At 36.4% G+C, this 17647-nt stretch overlaps 2 protein-coding genes across 3 annotated transcripts in view; one reads left to right on the top strand and one right to left on the bottom strand.

The window, feature by feature from the left end:
- Positions 1–17647, top strand: part of LOC145671370 (DNA ligase 3-like) — a 965078-nt gene that overhangs the window by 188736 nt on the left and 758695 nt on the right. The gene's annotated exons all lie outside the window — the stretch shown is intronic.
- CNMa (CNMamide) overlaps positions 1–17647 on the bottom strand; it is a 298284-nt gene that overhangs the window by 69702 nt on the left and 210935 nt on the right. Inside the window, exon 1 of one of the 2 annotated variants that reach the window (XM_081740445.1) lies at positions 10324–10435. The exons of the other annotated variant lie outside the window; for it this stretch is intronic. The gene's annotated coding sequence lies outside the window, so the exon portion shown is untranslated. Of the gene's footprint in view, positions 1–10323; positions 10436–17647 lie in introns of those variants that run through there. 2 annotated transcript variants of the gene reach the window in all.

Genomic DNA, 17647 nt, shown 5'->3' with positions numbered 1-17647 from the left:
TAACTCTCCTGCCGAACTTACATTTCTAAACATCAAATAAGAACTTCAAATTATCATTTCTTACCTCATTTCTCGTGTAAATTTTCCTGATTTTTATAAAAAACGGAGGGGTAACTCTAAACTTAACCCCAAAGTAGATAATGTTTGCTTAAAGTGGTAGATGTGGAAGTTTCGTAGTATATGTACGTCGGTATATGTTATTTAAAAATAATAAAATATTATTTGGTATTTATTATCGTACAAAGGAAAACGAATCACTTGCTGAATGGGTTATAATGAATGTATTAATAAAATGTTAACTGTGTTATTAAGTAAAGAAGAATATGTAATTGCTATTTTTTTAAAAAAAGAAATATATATAAGGATCGCTCGAATGAAGAATAGTGAATAATAGTAATAACCGCGTACTTACTTTGCTTCCGAACATACCTACGTCTAAAGCATTAATGGTTTTTCTTTCAAATCGAAGAAATATAAATTTGAGTATTTATCAGTTTTAATCTGTATTTAACTGACTCTGTGAAAATCTGTTTCCTTAATGTTAAGAAGAAGGATGCATGATAATAAATACAGAGAAGAATCCAATTGAATTCTTAAACTTGGCGATAGAATTTGTATGATTTGTAATAAAGGTCTGTATTATTGATCATAAACAGATTTAAACGAAATTATGTTACTTGAGTTTTAATTACAGCCTATTATAATTACAGATTGTATATTAATGTAAGGTAATATTTCGTGAACTCATTTCTTTTATACTTTGGTACTACGCTATTAATACTTCCTCAAACGTTAACTCTCATGTTCCCTAGAATCTGTTCATCTTCTAAGTTTCATTTTCCCCAAGCCATTTTGAGCGAGAGTGGCGGCTCCGTTGCATAGGGCCAAAACTTGGCTCAGGTCTCACGAAGGAATTCCGGGAGTTTCATCGTAGGACTGCTCTAACTAAAGACGAAGCTGTTTCAATCGAAGAGAACCTAGGAACTGTTTCGAAGTCGTTGAATTGCAAGGAAGTTGGGGCCCAAACTAACACCTTATAGACGTCTACTTGCAGAAGAACACGTCAACGTTTAACAGTTAATACAGAGGTTCGTATCCAGCTAAAATCAATATTTAACATTTTGTAAAAAATAGTACACTATAGTATAACCGTGTAACTTGGCAACTTCCAACCACGGATTGGAAGTTGATGTGGTGCATTACAAGGGTTACTGTAAATAAACTTAACTATAGGCCATCTGGGAGCATGTTTTAAATGAAGAGGCAAAATGTTCTTTGTGATTCTCAAAATCAGACTATCCTCTTTGTGGAGCATATTAAGAGTCTTCATCCCGTCGAAATTAAAATACCGCTAATTTTACAGTAATTATGTGATATCTTCAAATAGATAAAAGATAATTGAAATATGGGACAAGAGCGCCCTAGACAATATTATTTTGCATGAGGTACCGTTATCACAAGTCCCCTAGTGGCTTTCCGTTTTCAGCTGTTTAGAAACGCGAAAATAAATGCCGATTTTCAAAATAGCTCGAAATCGAAAGCAGATAAGTGAGTCGTGATAACGGTTTCTCATGTAAAATAATATTGTCTAGGGCGCTCTTGTTCCATATTTCGATTATCTTTTATCTATTTGAAGATATCACATAATTACTGTAAAATTAGCGGTATTTTAATTTCGCCGGGATGAAGACTCTTAAAGTTCCTTATGTAGTTTTCTTCCTCATCATCTTTTTGTATTAATTAGAATTAGGGAATTAGATTTCTGGGCTTTCGGCATTTATGGCCATGTTAGCCCGTCAGTATCAGGGATGATGTCCATTGAAGATCACACTATCCGAGGAAAGGGAAGGAAGGAAGCGGCCCGGAGCACGGATGTTAGGTACCATCCCGCCGTTTTCCTGGTGTGAATAAGGAAATTCCAGGAAATCCTTACTCAGGATGGCTGGCCTGAAAAAGTGTTTACACTTTTTCGACCTAGTGTTCCCACCGGGAATCGAACCAGGGATCGCTCTTCTTTTTGGAGTTTAACGTCTCAGAACTATGCACCGAAGCTAAAGGAAACGGTGACGATGAGATGAATAGTGGAATGACGAAAGTAGGAAGAAACGGGAGAACCCCAAGAAAACCCAAGCACAAAGTGTTTGTCGACCACGCAGCTTACTTTATGGAAGGGATCGAACCACGAACTCTACGAGCTAGAGATAATCGAGGTCGCTTTGGATTATTAATATAACAATTACAACTTTATTATGCTCCAGTGTACATATTTCTGCTGTTCCAAAGGAGGACACTGGTGAAGGTTTTACTTTCACTCTTTCCATTGATCCCCATGTATAAGACGTAGTCAGACCGACCAAGAACCGCGGCAGCCTGCCGTCGAAAATTTGGCGGGTCGATGGCGGCTGAACGTGGCGGTACCGTTACGAAATGAAATGAAATCTTTAAGGTTTACGTCCCACGATTATGCCGGTTAGGCTAAAGGAGACGGTGATGATGAGTGATGAATGAAATGGTGGAATGAAGAAAGTGGGAGGAAACGAGAGAACCCCGAGAAAACCCACGCACACGGTGTTTGTCCACCACAAAGTTCACTTGGCGGGGCCTGGGATCGAACCCGGGACCCCAAGCACCAGAGGTGAACGCTCCACCACTGAGCACCGCGGCCCCAGGTACCGTTACGAAATTACACGAATGCCGCAGTTTTACCGCCATGGCGGTAGTAAGGCGGCATCCGTCGTTTCTCCTCGTCTGAGCCGCAAGTGTCGGTTTGAAACGACCAGTACCGCCATTAAACCGCCACATGGTCGCTTCGTAACCACCAACACCGGGATTAACCCGCCAAAAGGGCTCTTCTCTGCCGCATTCAATCCTCTAGTCTCAATTTTGTCAAATGGGGCCGCGGTGGTTCAGTGGTAGAGCGTTCACCTCTGGTGCTTGGGGTCCCGGGTTCGATCCCAGCCCCCGCCAAGTGAACTTTGTGGTGGACAAACACCGTGTGCGTGGGTTTTCTCAGGTTTCTCCCGTTTCCTCCCACTTTCTTCATTCCACCATTTCATTCATCACTCATCATCACCGTCTCCTTTAGCCTAACCGGCATAATCGTGGGACGTAAAACTTAAAGATTTCATTTCATTTTCAATTTTGTCAACAACGTATTGCATTGGTATATATTTCCTGAAAGCTCTATACCAATGCATGGTTGAAACACAAAATAACTACTACTTTAGCGTACTTGTATGTTAATTTAATACCAACGACATGGCCTTTTGAGCATATCAGAAGTAACATGTAATTATAAGTGAGAATTTTTAATTGGATTTTATTGTTTGCAGCGAGCAAAGCTTTCCGCAGTATATTTGACATTTTTGCCAAGTAACGAATTACATAACATGTTCTGCTGTAATTGGTCACGAAAATAGCTCTGTAAGTTTATGAACTGTCTGACAACAGTTACTTGAGTAGCAGTGCTGCCACCTATTGTTCTTACATCCTAGCAGCGGACGTTAGCGAGTTCTCATCATCATTCAGTGGTTGTTCGTCGAAAAGTCTTTGTAACACCGCCTGCGGATAAACGACAACTGCCAGCTAACTTTCCGACGACGGCAGCCGCTTCGCTTTTGCTTTGGTGGCTTTCCGCTTGGAATCGAAAGTGAACCGACGCTGGCAGTCATTTTACCCGCACTTCAGCGGCTATCCATCAAAAGGCGACGGCAGATCGATGATAGTTAGCGGCACTTTGCACACGGGGAAGTACCTAACCACACAAGAGCCACTTCTTCTTACTCCTATTGGATGCGTAATCAAGTAAAAGACTCTTCATGAGAAACAATCAGTTTTGTAAGTGACACCCACTACATTCACAAGTATGAAGCTACTGAAGGAAAGTGTAGCTGCTATTTTCTTACCTCACGTCATGATATTTTGTGCCCCTCCGTCACTAGAAGGGCACGTGTCCTGCTTGCCCCAATCTACCTAGGTAGATATGCCTCTGCATCGGTACACTGATACAATAATGTCATTCAGACGGTTCCCGGAGCCTGAAGAATTTTAGTAACCGGCGCTCGAACCAGTTGTTAAAATTTCTCAGGATCCGGGAACCGGTTTTAAAAATTGTTTCTTCACTTCTAGATCCAGTATTTTCGTCAAAAATAATTATCTAGTGCAGTAAAACCTCTCAATAACTCTGGAAACCGTTTCTTTTTTAATTGTCTTCTCACTTCTGGGTCCACGTTTTTCACAGTCCTTTGCACCTTTCAAAAACAAACCGCGTAACTTGATGTTGTATCACTGCGCGCACGACTATTTGCTGATTGGTGAAGAGGATATTGTTTCGTCTGTTTCCCGCAATATTTCTGTTGCAGCACGTGCATGGATTTCTGCTACTGCGATGTGCATTATTCGTCTCACTCTCACACCATTGCCGTGATATAGGGCAAAATACCCAATACTATATAATCCCCCCTCGTTTAAGAGCAACTGAACATTGTTATTTTCCCCCAAACTGTAATTATAGATGAAATTACAATGAATTATGTCAAATTATCAACTGAACGATAAAGAGATGGCGCTGGTATGTAACAGCAAGCATATTTATAATTATGGGAGATTATTTCTTTTTGATCCATTACCTACATCATTATGCATATCCATGAAAAACAAATGGTACTTTTCCCCCTTAAGTTCAATTTATTGATGTGCTTTCTTACATTGTATAGCATGCGAATGTACAAATACTAACTTCAGTACTACAAAGTAAGTAAATAAATATTCTATGAGAACATGAAAATTAGCTATTATAGGTCTTAATTTTCTTCAAGTGAATTGAACAACGTTGATATCGTTTGATAAAGTATTTGCTTTTCTTCTGCACTTACGGGTTTGCCATGTTTATGTTTAACAGAATAACTCGGAGCAGCAGGTAACCTGCTGGCTTCCTTAGGCGACATCTTTAAATTGTGGCGCGCACTTCGTGTGTTTTGTCATCTGTTGTACAGTTTTCTCTTACAAATTCGATTTTGGTTCAAGATTTCGATCCCATATAGATATATACTTTGAGTCGAAACCTAAATGTTGTTACTGTGCATTAACAATACACTAATTACCATAATACATTGCATTTGTTGTGTACTATTTGCTCATGGAAGAATAAACTGTTATTAGTCTCATTTTCAATGTTGCTAACTCATAGTTATTTTTCAGTTTTTCATAAAGAATGGTTGTCAAACAGGTGTCATTTCATGAAAATGGGCTAAGAAAATGAAAAAAGAGAAATCAAGTGAACTCGCTGTTCTTATTGAAGATAAGTTCCTTATAGTATTTCAGATCTTTGTTTGACCTTTCATTAGAGATGAGGAAATAGTCAATTAAAGGAAGAGAGAGAGAGGCGGGGATAGAGAGAAGTTAAAGAGGATAAATCTGTTTTAGTGATTCATTACGAAGTAATATGAGGCTAATTTTTTCAGTTATAATTTGTATATCGCCTTTATAAAATGCAAAAACCGAATATTCGGTGCCAGAAATGAAATAATGTACAAAGGAATCTTCAACATTTAAGAATTTTTATAATATTGGATAGGAATGTTCATAACATTTAAGTCTTATTTTTTTCTGTCTGCAGTGAAATTAAGAGGAGGTACTATGTGCATATTAAATAATGTGTCTTTATTCCTATGTAGAATCTAAAAAGATTCTTGGAATTTGTTGAATAAGATGTCGATAGTCTCTTCATACTCTCATGACTGATATTAGTTTATGGTGTAACTTTTCTGTTAAATATCAAAAGAAAGGATAAGTCACGAAGATTCAAAATATATTTTATAGGTATTTTATTACATATAACAAAGGAAATAAAATAATAAATTCTCTATTCAATAAATAAGTAAACTCAATAGTTTTAAAGTTCTTGCAGAATGAATAATTGCTTGTTCCAAACACTCGCTCGCCTGTAATGGAAACGTACAAGAAGCTCAATTTTGAAATAAAATGAAATAAAACCTTTTGAGTTTTACATCCCATGATTATGTAGGCTAGGCTAAAGGAGACGGTGATGATGAAAACGTGAATGAAATGTTGGAATGAAGAAAGTGGGAGGAAACTGAAGTACCCAGAGGAAACCCACGCACATGGTGTTTGTCTACCACAAGGTTCATTTGGCGTGAACTGGGATCGAACCTGGAACCCCTGGTGCCAGAGGTGAACGCTCTATCACTGAGCCACCGCGGCCCCCAAGAGCTCAATTTTGAATAGAAATTGTGAGTACCACTGCACATGTTTCTAGATCTGATAATTAACTCCTGTGTGGCTATATGATCCGCGTACCTGTCGTCGGGTGGGAGACCCGCGTTCGATTTCCGGAAGAAATTCATGTAGTTCGGATCACTCGTTCGGCTGCAGGTCCAAATCTTATAGAACCTTGTTGTTGAAGGGGACGATAAACTTTAATCCATCCATCCAACCATAGATCTGCTAGTAGGAACACTAAGTCATCATGTAATAGTGGCTCTGAATCCTAACATTTTAGGTAGATTCTCAGATAGAGGAAACGTTAGGAGTGAGGATAGTAAGTTTTAGCTGTAATTTACACTGGTAGAAGAAATTCAACGTTCTGCCCTTCTTCCTTCTGATGCGTGTCTGCGTTTATATAGTAGTTCAAAAATTCAGGAGAGCAGTGCGTACGCAAACGGAAGAAAATGGTTCCTGATTCTCTTATCACAAGCCCATGCAATTTTATTTTTAATCTCATTGTTTTCCCCCCTTCAGTTTGTTTATTCATTTCTTAGCACAAAATTGCATATAACATTTTTGTTTAATTAGTTGGCAACATTTCTACACTGCAGTCTGCATTGTTTACAAGGGGTGCAAAGCTTCGTGAAAATCAGATTAGTGCAGTGAAACCTCTCAATAACTCTGGAAAACGTATTTTTTTTAATGTCTCCTCACTTCTAGATCCAGTATTTTCGTCAAAAATAATGATCTAGTACAGTGAAACCTCTGAATAACTCTGGAAACCGGTTTTTAAAATTGTCCCTTTACTTTTCATTTCATTTTTCATTTCATTTCATTTCTAGATTCATTATTTACGTCAAAAATAATTATCTAGTACAGTGTAACCTGACAATAACGGACATCAATGGGACAGGATTATTTATCTGTAGATTGGCGATATCCGTTATACAAAAGTTAAACAAATTTACATTATTAGCGAGTGATATGGTAATTCTATGCAGTATACAATAAATTCTTTAGGAAAAAGTGTAAATATTAAACTAATATCGAAATTCTGTACTGAGTATTCGAATTACTGGGGAATGAGCGTAACCCCCCACTCTGCAAAGTAACGAAAGAAGTAGTAGAAGATGTGTTTATATGAGCGTGTACTGCAAAACGCTTGTGTGATAATTTTCTTTTTACGTAGAAATCAGACCTCCATACAAGTTCCTTACTCATCTACGAAGAGTATTAAAAATGAGTATCCCAGTAAGCAAGGGCGCCCATGTTGTGGTTTTCAGGGGAGGGCAAGAATAAGCGACATTTCAAATATAGTCTCAAATTTTGCGGTAACTATTCTAAACAATCTATTGGGTTTTCGATCTTTCGAAGTACAATTTCCTCTAGAGGTGGCGGGCGCCCCACCTTGCCACCTGATGGGCACCCTTGCCACTAAGAACACGCATTATTATTAAATACTAAAAATAGATTTAAAAACTAATCAATATTTGACGCTTTTTATGAATTTCCTTGGAAGAGTCTGCAAAAGACTGCCGTCTTGTGAAAACCAGTTTCTGATCGGAATTTTCTTGTAACTACTGGATCAGTTGAAGAGACCAATTAAATATGTATTTTCAAGTTGCAGACAGTATTTTTGTGTGTTTAAGCTGAGTAACTGTACTATTTTTGAGAATATAACAATGTATTTTTCTTTCTCCCGCTTTTCAAGGAACAATTAAGACAGGAACGCAAATAAGCAACAAAACTATACTAGCCCAAGAAATAAAGCTATAAGCCTACATTCCACAATAGAAATAATTTACTTAGCTTCGGTATGATATTAAATACTCGCCCGCACCGATGAACCACTCGCCCGGGCGAGTGGTTATTTGCATCCCTGAATTAAGACATGCTGTACTTTAATCTTCTGCAGCACCTTGTCAATGAAAACAATCTTGCCAATGTGCAGATGCAGTTCGTTCCTGTAGCATGTGTTCAGTTTCCTGTCAGAAATACATGTTTTTCATTTCGTTGGCGCTGATAATGTTACTAGTAGAATTGGAACAAATAATAATAATAATCGGTACAAATACATAACAATAGAAGCATATAGCAGTAGTATTAATAATAAACCAATTTGCTATACTGATTGTGAGCATAGAACCGGCCGATAAATTATTTGAATGAAGCCATTGAGTACTTGAGCCTTCAACTCTGAACTGTCCTGATCAAAACGGATGTTTGGTGAATACGGATGGGCGAAGCTGATTTTTCTAAAGAATAGAAAGTAACATTTTAGTTTTCTCCAAAACTGGTTCCGTTTTTCACCGAAATCGGCTTTAGATAGAAAACCAAAACCAGTTTTGACAGAAAACCAATCGGGTTTTAAAGCGAAATAGCCAGTTTTAATATTTAAAAGAACGAAACCGGTTTTTCTAATAGAAAACTGGAACCAGTTTTCAAAAACTACTTTTTTTGTGGCCAGTAGTCTATTAATAGTAACCCTACACATAAAGCTTCTTCCATCGGTACAGCTGTAATAACGTATTTATCGTTTACATTTATTTCATGCACCATTTATTTCTAAAAAAAAAAAAAAAAAAAAAAAACTTCATAGACTGGAGATCTGGCACATAACATGGAATTAACTGCCGATACCAAGCCATACTATAAATACCAACAAAGTCCAGTATTCGAAAACGACAAATACAGTTTCTACTAGGATCGAGAAATAAAAACGGATGTCACGATATCTGCAAACAGACCCGACATCACTACTATCTATAAAATTTGCCAAAAAATAACCGTCATAGATGTGGTAGTACCATTGATTTATAACATACGTAAAACATTCAGTACAAAAATAAGCAAACATAAAGATCTGGCAGATGAAATTAAGAAGCTATGGGAATGTCAGAAAGTTACAATAAAACTAATCATTATCTCTGCTACTGCAGTTGCCCCTAAAAGTACTGTGACGCAACTTGAGCAGATAAATGCAGAACATCTTTTAACAAACCTACAAAGATCACTAATACCAGACATTTATCATACGGTCAAGAAAGTTCTTTAGAAAACTTTTCAAATAATCTGTACGTACTTGTCAGAGACAGTCGTCAGATTATTTAAGCTGAAACCGGTTTAAACCGAGATACAGCAATAATAATAATAATAATAATAATAATAATAATAATAATAATAATAATAATAATAATAATAATAATAATAATAATAATAACCAACTTCATCAATAAACGTGAACCATCAATACACCATTTTTAGTCCCGATATAGGCACATCAAGACGTGGAACATTTTCTCTATAAAGTTGATACTTTCAAATATCTAGGATCAATATTAACAGACCAAAAACATTCACGAAGAAATTAAATGTCCACTAAAAGCAGGGAATTCGTATTATTATTCAGGTCAAAATCTTTAGTGGTCGCGAGTCCTATCGAAGAGTTTGAAGTTTAAAATATATTAAATGATAATCATGCCTGTTATCCTGTAGGGTTGCAAAACACCGTCACTACTACTGAGGGAAGAACGTAGACTGAAAGTATTTGAGAACAAGATCCTAGGACGAATATTCGGACTCAAGAGGAACGGGAATGGTGAATGGTGGAAACTTCATAACGAGAAACTACATAATTTATACGGTTTACCAAACATCGTTAGAGGCATCAAATCTAGGAGGCTCAGGTGGGTAGGTTATGTAGCTAGAATGGAAAAAAGTAGGAACGCTTTCAAAGTGTTAACTGGAAATCCAATCGGAAAACGACCATTAGGAAGACCTAGGCGCAGATGGGAGGACAATATGGAGATTGATCTCGCAGAAATAGGAATACAAAGTAAAAACTGGATCCAGTTGGCTAAGGATAGAAGTCAGTGGAGAGCTTTTGTAAGTGCGGCATTGAACCTCTGGGTTCGATAGACCATAGAGTTCTGGTAACCTTACTCCAACTGAATGTTAAGCCTGTTTTAATTGAGTTGTATAATAGTATCATCCGACAATCTCAAGGTCAAATCAGTTATTTTATGTGGTGTTTAGCCAGAAAAGAAAAAAACTAGAAATATATTGCTTTCAAAATACAAAAAGAAGAAAAATACTTACTGATAAAGAGTAATACACTTGAGACTGAAGAATCTTATTGTAAAACTAACTGTTCACTCACTCAGCTGATATTGTCAGATTTCCAAGTTTCAGAAAAAAATTAACCAGTATGAATATGTGATAAGAGTTTTTATTATAAACTTTTACTGCTTGTGTCAGATGACACGTAGAACGTAACCTTGCAATATACTTTAGGATGGCCACTTGTACCGTACTAGTTTTGACGAAGAAAGAAAGTATATTTTGTTATTGGTTCAAGTGTGGTAGATGAAAGTTCGTAGGTCAAATTACTAATTGAGCAGAATCCTTCTTATATATATATATATATATATATATATATATATATATATATATATATATATATATATATATATATATATATATATATATATAACAAAACTAGCACGACCATCTGGACATACACGCTTGGAATCATTGCGTAAGTTGGAGCGATTCTCTCAGTTTATTTTCGATGTTTACGTCATTTTGGTTATCAATATATGTTTGTTTTTCATCAGAAAATGAATATTCCATAATACAGATTTTCAAAACAAAATTTCTTCAAGAAATTTTGGTGTCTTCATTATCAAAGTGAGTAATTGTTATCGTGTTGCAGAGGTCACCAAGATATATTAGTTTCAGTTCTATGTTATGTTTCTAAAATAGATGAAAAAATCGTCGTTTATAAATTCTGCGCGCACGATATTTATAATAGTTTTCTATATATATATTTATCCTTGCATTATATTTGTGTTACTTTTTGGGATCAAAGGATCCGATATATTTCAATCAAAAATGTTTTTTAGACCTTATATTTTGAGAACTACATATAGTGTAGCCAAACCCAAACTATCACATGATTCAGTATAATGTGCTTATTCCGTAAAAAAAAAAAAAAAAAAAAAAAAAAAAAAAAAAAAAAAAAAAAGCCATTCAAAAATTTTGTGGCACCTGATCGAAAAACTAATTCTTGGCCAAGATCGTAATCTTTTTATTTTTTTTATCATTCCTAAAATTCTTGTCTTTTTTATACCTAACTTAAAAGAGTTTGGAAGTTATTGTTTTTATTTACTTCTTCTTCTGAGCCTTTTTCCCTGTTAGCTGGAGTCGGCATTTCAGATCGCTTTCCCCCATCTGTTTCTGGGGGACGCGGTGGCTCAGTGGTGGAGTGTTCACCTCCGGTGCTTGGAGTCCCTGGTTCGATCTTATCTCGTGCCGTGTAGATTTGTGGTGGACAAACACCGTGCTCGTGGGTTTTCTCGGGGTTCTTCCGTTTCCTCCCACTTTCTTCATTCCACCATTTCACTCATCTCTCATCATCACCGTCTCTTTAGCCTCACTGGCATAACCGTGGGACGTAAAACTTAAAGATTTCATTTCATTTTCTTTCACCTGTTTCTATCTTGTGTCACCCGCTGTGACACCACATAGTACCACACACCACTATAGCATCTACTCGGTGGGCTATGTATTTCAAAGGTCTTCTTAACATGTCCAAAACCATCTCAGTATACTTTCTTGAAGTTTTTCTACTACTGCTCTCATCTTTATTCCTCATCACTTCATTCTTAATTTTGTCCTGCCCCCTCATTCCACTCATCCATCGCAGCATCTTCGTCTCTGTAACATGCAACTTTTTTTTATTTTTTTGTCGTTCCACATTCCGCTCCGTATAATAAGGCAAGTCTCACTGCTGTTTTGTAAACTTTTTTCCTTTAAGGTTGGTTTAAAGGGACAAGTTTTTTCAATAGATGTCACTACAGTCTTCGTATCTCTCCCATGTATTTTTTACCTTTCACGAAAATTTACAATATCTTTTATAAATTTCAACCTAGAGACTTCAAATTTTTAGAGAAGGAACTTCATAACCTATTAAAGGGAACAATCCGTGCCGATTTTTTATTTAGAATTTTCTTCATTGTTAAAACTATTCCATTGTTAAAGGTTTGGATATCCATTTCAACAATGAAGCCATTTCAACAATGAAGAAAATTTTAAATAAAAAAATCAGCTCGGACTATTGCCTTTGACAGATTATGAAGTTCTCTTTCTAAAAAATTTGAAGTCTGTAGGTTGAAATTTGTAAGAGAAATCATGAATTTTCGTGAAAGATAAAAAAAAATACGTGGGAGAGATACGAAGACAATAGTGCCATTTATCGGCAAAACTTGTCCCTTTAAACCAACCTTAAAGCGTATTGGTACCTTACGGTCACACAACACAATGCGCTTCTCTCTATTTTATCCAACCGCTGCTAGTTCCACCATTTTCTCTTCTTTGCATCTTCTATTCCTGCATTTTCTAGCAAAATTCATCCCAAGTACTTGGATTTCTTCGTCATTACCACCTCTTTTTCGTCCAGTTGTATTTCTTGTATTCTCGATTACATGTTCCCCGAAAGGACGATGTAAATATTCTGTGTTGTGGAAAAAGTCAGACATATTTGGCACCACGTTGTTGGTTAGTTTACTGTCCCTTTTAGGCATTGAGACTATATGAGACATAGAACCTACAGTTTAATGTGGTTTAATCACAACGAGGGTAATACGTTTAAATTTTCAACGATTTCCCAGCTTGAATCGAACCCGGGACCCCAGTGCACGTTAGTCATTACACCAGCGGGAAGACGATACCACTTTGTTGAGTTCATTTTGAGTTTAACGTCCCGTTCAGCAGTGAGGCTATATGAGGGATAACACTTTGTTGTTATGGGTAAAAATATAAATAAAGTTTGACAAAGCTGAGCGCAAGACTATTTTCACTGAGTGATCGCTATAAATCGACCACAAAGTTAAAGTACGATCCTAAACTTTCCAGCTAATGGCGTAAAATAATTGTGACTGGTTGCATCATTGACTGAACTCACCTATGCGTTAAAAAAGTAGTGGAAATTGACTTAAAAAGTTCCAGCATTCATTTAGGGAAAACGCAGTATTAAATACATGCAGTAAAAAATGAATATAAATACCAGTATTAAAATTTATAAGAGTGGTACTTCCGTATTGGGTTGGTGCATAAGTTCGCGCTATTTTTTCCGGGTTGGCAACAATGCGGCGTGAAGTGATTGTTTATCGTTATTCCGTTGTTTTACCGTAATTTGGAGTTTGTGTGTTGTGAAACAGGTTTTCTTGATTGTGAACGTATTATTGTATATACAGGGTGTTTCAAAACAACAACCACAACGTTTGGGAGGTGATTCCTGACACCATTTTAAGACAAAAAGTATAGACCAACCTGGGTGCACAAATGCTTCCTTTCGGAGTTATAGGCTGCCGAAAACATGAAAAAATTAACTTTAATGTACAATAGCTTCAATACTATGGGACCTATCGTAGTCGGGTCAAGACTTTAGTTAGGAACTAGTATGTGCCCTATCCAAATATCCATGTTTCAGAATCCTGCGGTACATCTGAAACAACTTTCATAGAGGCTTCAAATTATATGCCCGAGCCAAACTTCCTCTACAAAATATTGTTGCGTGAGTACCTTAGGATTCTGACACATGGATTTTTGGATAGAGCACATATTAGTTCCGAAGTGAAGTCTTGATCCGACTACAGTACGTCCCATAGTTTTGGAGCTACGGACCTTTAAAGTTCTTTTTTTTTTATGTTTTCGGCAGCCCATAACTTCGAAAGGAAGCATTTGTGCACCCAGGTTGATCTATACTTTTTGTCTTATCTTGGTGTCAGGAATCACCTCCCAAACGTTGTCGGTGTTGTTTTGAAACACCCTGTATTTCAGACAAACTAATATGGAATGTCAGGTTGAGAAAAGTGATCATTTCCGTCACACTTTACTCTTTCAGTTTAACCGAGGATCCAGTGCAGCAGAAACTCCGAGAACAATTTGTACAGTGTACGGGAATGAAGCAATTGCTGAAAGAACAGCACAGAAATGGTTTTCCCGCTTTCGAGCAGGACGGTTTGACTTGTCTGATGACTCACGTTCTGGAAGACCTGCAGATTTTGACGAAAGTCGCTTGAATGAGTAGCTTCATGAAGTTGTATGCAATGTATAAAATGTATGCAACGTGAGTGACAGTAAAATGTTTGCAATGTATTGTTACACTCGTAGAATATGTTAATGTTGTGTCTATGTTGTATTTATATTTGAATTAAAAGAAGAGCAGAATAAAAATAAAATATAAAAACTGCACGAACTTATGCGTCGACCCAATACAAGCAAAGTTTTGAAGGTACTATAAGCATTCACTTTTAGACAGTTATATACAAACTAACTAACTAACTCCATGACCTATGAAACTCACGAGGGGACCTATCCAAGTGTAACTCTGACTTCGAGTCGAGACTATGGCCGTTGGATACCTTGTACCAAAAGAACATAACACGAAAAGGAATACATCCTCGATTGCAACCGTTGCGGAGATATAATCGTGAAAAGTTAGAAATTGAGCTCCATACTGTACATTACAAACTCAGATTCCGGGTCAGATTTTTCGGAAACTGTCGGGTAAGGAAACTCAGCGAATATATATCAAATTAGTGTAGGGAGAACAGCACCTTTTGAATGAAAAATTTGTGTCCCCGGAGCACTCGCAGAGTCCCAGACGGGGTCCAACTAAAAATTTGCAAATAGAACCGGGGGTCAAGTAGCATATTGTATGAAAGCTATTGTTAAATAAAAGAAGATAGAACAAATCTCAACTCTCTACGATAACCCTGTGCAAACGGGCAACTGGTCAAAATGTCAATACAACCTACACCAGAAAATCTATGACCACGCTTCTAAATCCGTTAAGTTGCGACAATAACAAAACACAAAAACACCTTTAAAAGTGCAAGGTATTGAAGTTAACCAAATTACTGCAGAGTCTCTCTCTCAAAAGCACCCTCCGATATATTTTATTTCTGCACCATTATTCCACTTTTCTTCAACCCCACTTCTCTCCAAGTTGCCTCACAGTTTCAAGGTCACTCCTTTTCGTCTTTACCATCATGTTTCTTGTTCAGCAAATCCCCCGATAGAAATTTCACAGTGCAATCTGTGAATTTTGGGTCCCGATGCGAGAAGCATATACCGTTGCCTTTTGACCTTCTCACCCTCCACGACAATTGCGATTCACAATGTAGGACACAAAATCCAATGGTCATGGTTATTCTATGGTACATTGGTTATTCGAAGTCACACTTATACTTGGATAAGGTCCGTTGTGCGATTCTGTGAGAGACTGTACGGAGTCTGCTTACAGAATGCATTTATTTTCCAGATAAGGTAATACAGAATGTAATAAACTAATATTGCTATCGCAAAATTAATAATCTGTTTGATTTGAGTATGACTCAATAAATGTCTCTAATTCTCACAGTTACTTAAATTTACTTTAATATACTTAATAAAAATTGAAATTATAATTTTCATCAATATCATAATTTTGACTTATTATACTACCCGTCGGATAGCTGGGGACTTTTCCCAAGTCCCCGGCACTTGCTTGGCCTACGACCTCAGCTTTTGAGCACTCTAAATACTAAATTTCATGTCTCATGCATAAAGACCAAAAGGGCTTTACCTAGAACTTGGAAGGCTTAAGCATCTTAGGAAACACCCTCACTCCCTCTTACCTTTAAACACCAATACACAAATGCACGGGTAAAAATGAGGTGGAAAGCGGGAGATGCCGTTAGCCTACTTCCAAAAAGTATTTATTGGCACCCCCCCCCCCCACTTCCTTAAAAAAAAACAGTGGGCAAAGATGGTCATGGGGCTCAGAGTGACGTCATGCGTCCCCCTACCTTTTCACTATTATCCCTGCACAAATGACAATAGCGCACTTTCTAAAACAGGTCTGTGTGGAAGGATATGTTTGTGTACAATCTCATTCATTTTCTTACCTTCTTCCTGATTGTGAACTCTGTTTGTGTCATACAACTTTGTAATATTTAAAGTTACATAAGCCTACGTAAAATATGAAGTTTTAATAATACACATAAGTTAATAGCTAGGAAACATTATAAAACAAGCCACAAACCTAATTAAGAAAACTTTAATAATAATAATAATAATAATAATAATAATAATAATAATAATAATAATAATAATAATAATAATAATAATAATAATAATAATAATAATAATAATAATAATAATAAATATTATCTTAAGAATCGAAATAAAATTTGCCAAACATCTTACATAGGTATTATTTACAAGAACAGCATTAAAACAAGTAACACACTAATAAATATTATCAACAAGATACCAGTTATTAAAATACTTAAATTCATTAAAATCTTTTATTTCTGTTATATGTATACAAAAATGTCCCAACACTATAGTAAAAACTTCTAAAAATCATCATTACGCTTAAACTAATAAAATTAATTGGTATAATCTAAATATGCTTTAAGAATTTCAGTACTTGACTTCAGAGCTACTACAATAATTTGGGATTTCGAGATATGGCTATCTTATAATATCAGTTGCAACCCCTACTTCTTTTTTCTTTCGGTGGGAGTTCATGTGGTTTCAATTTCACGTTAATCAGTAGGTCCACGTCTCATATAGCCTCGCTGCTGAACGCGACGTTAAACTCAAAATCAGCTCAACTCCTTTTTTCTTTCACCGTGGGACGTGAAACTTAAAGATTTCATTTCATTTCCTTTTTCCTTCCCGCTTTTTTTCTTTCCTTATAAACAAAAATCTAAAACCACTGAAACACGTCTTTAATTATTCTCAACAACATGTCTAAATACCAAATTTCATATTTCTAACTTTAAGAGATCTCGATATGTAGCTATCTTATTTTAACAAATGTAACACGCATTCTTTTTTTCCTACCCACCTTTCTTCTTCCCTTGCAGGGAATATATACCAAAAAATATTGAAATATCACTTTAATTATTTTAAATTAAAAGACTGACTACCAAATTTTGTCTTTAACCTTAAATAATTTCAACATTTGGCCATCCTGTTTTTTTCTTCCCCTGTAGGCAAAATATATATATATAAAAACGGTGGAATACGTGTCTAATTATTTTAAATAACAAGTCCTTATACAATATTTCATATATCTGACCTACAGAGATTCGGACATTTGGACATTCTACTATAATAATCGACACGCCATTTCTCCTTCCCGTTGAATTTCCAAAAATCCTTCCTTAGTGGTAACGTTAGATCACAAATTCTAACCACTGTCAAAATTTCAAGTTTCTAGCTCGAGTAGTTTGGCCTGGGCGTTGATCAGGCAGTCCGTCAGGACTTCTTTTATACGAGGAGCTGCTAAAGGAATAATTAACTCTTTTGACTAGAGTGTATACACTTGTTTATTAAACCTAAAATACAGTGTAAAGGTTTCGAC

This window comes from Thermobia domestica, chromosome 15, assembly GCF_964235325.1.
Source record: "Thermobia domestica chromosome 15, izTheDome1.hap1.1, whole genome shotgun sequence".
NCBI classification, from domain to species: Eukaryota; Metazoa; Arthropoda; class Insecta; order Zygentoma; family Lepismatidae; genus Thermobia; species Thermobia domestica.
Note: the sequence above shows the minus strand (reverse complement) of the source record. Positions and strands in the feature narration are given on the sequence as shown.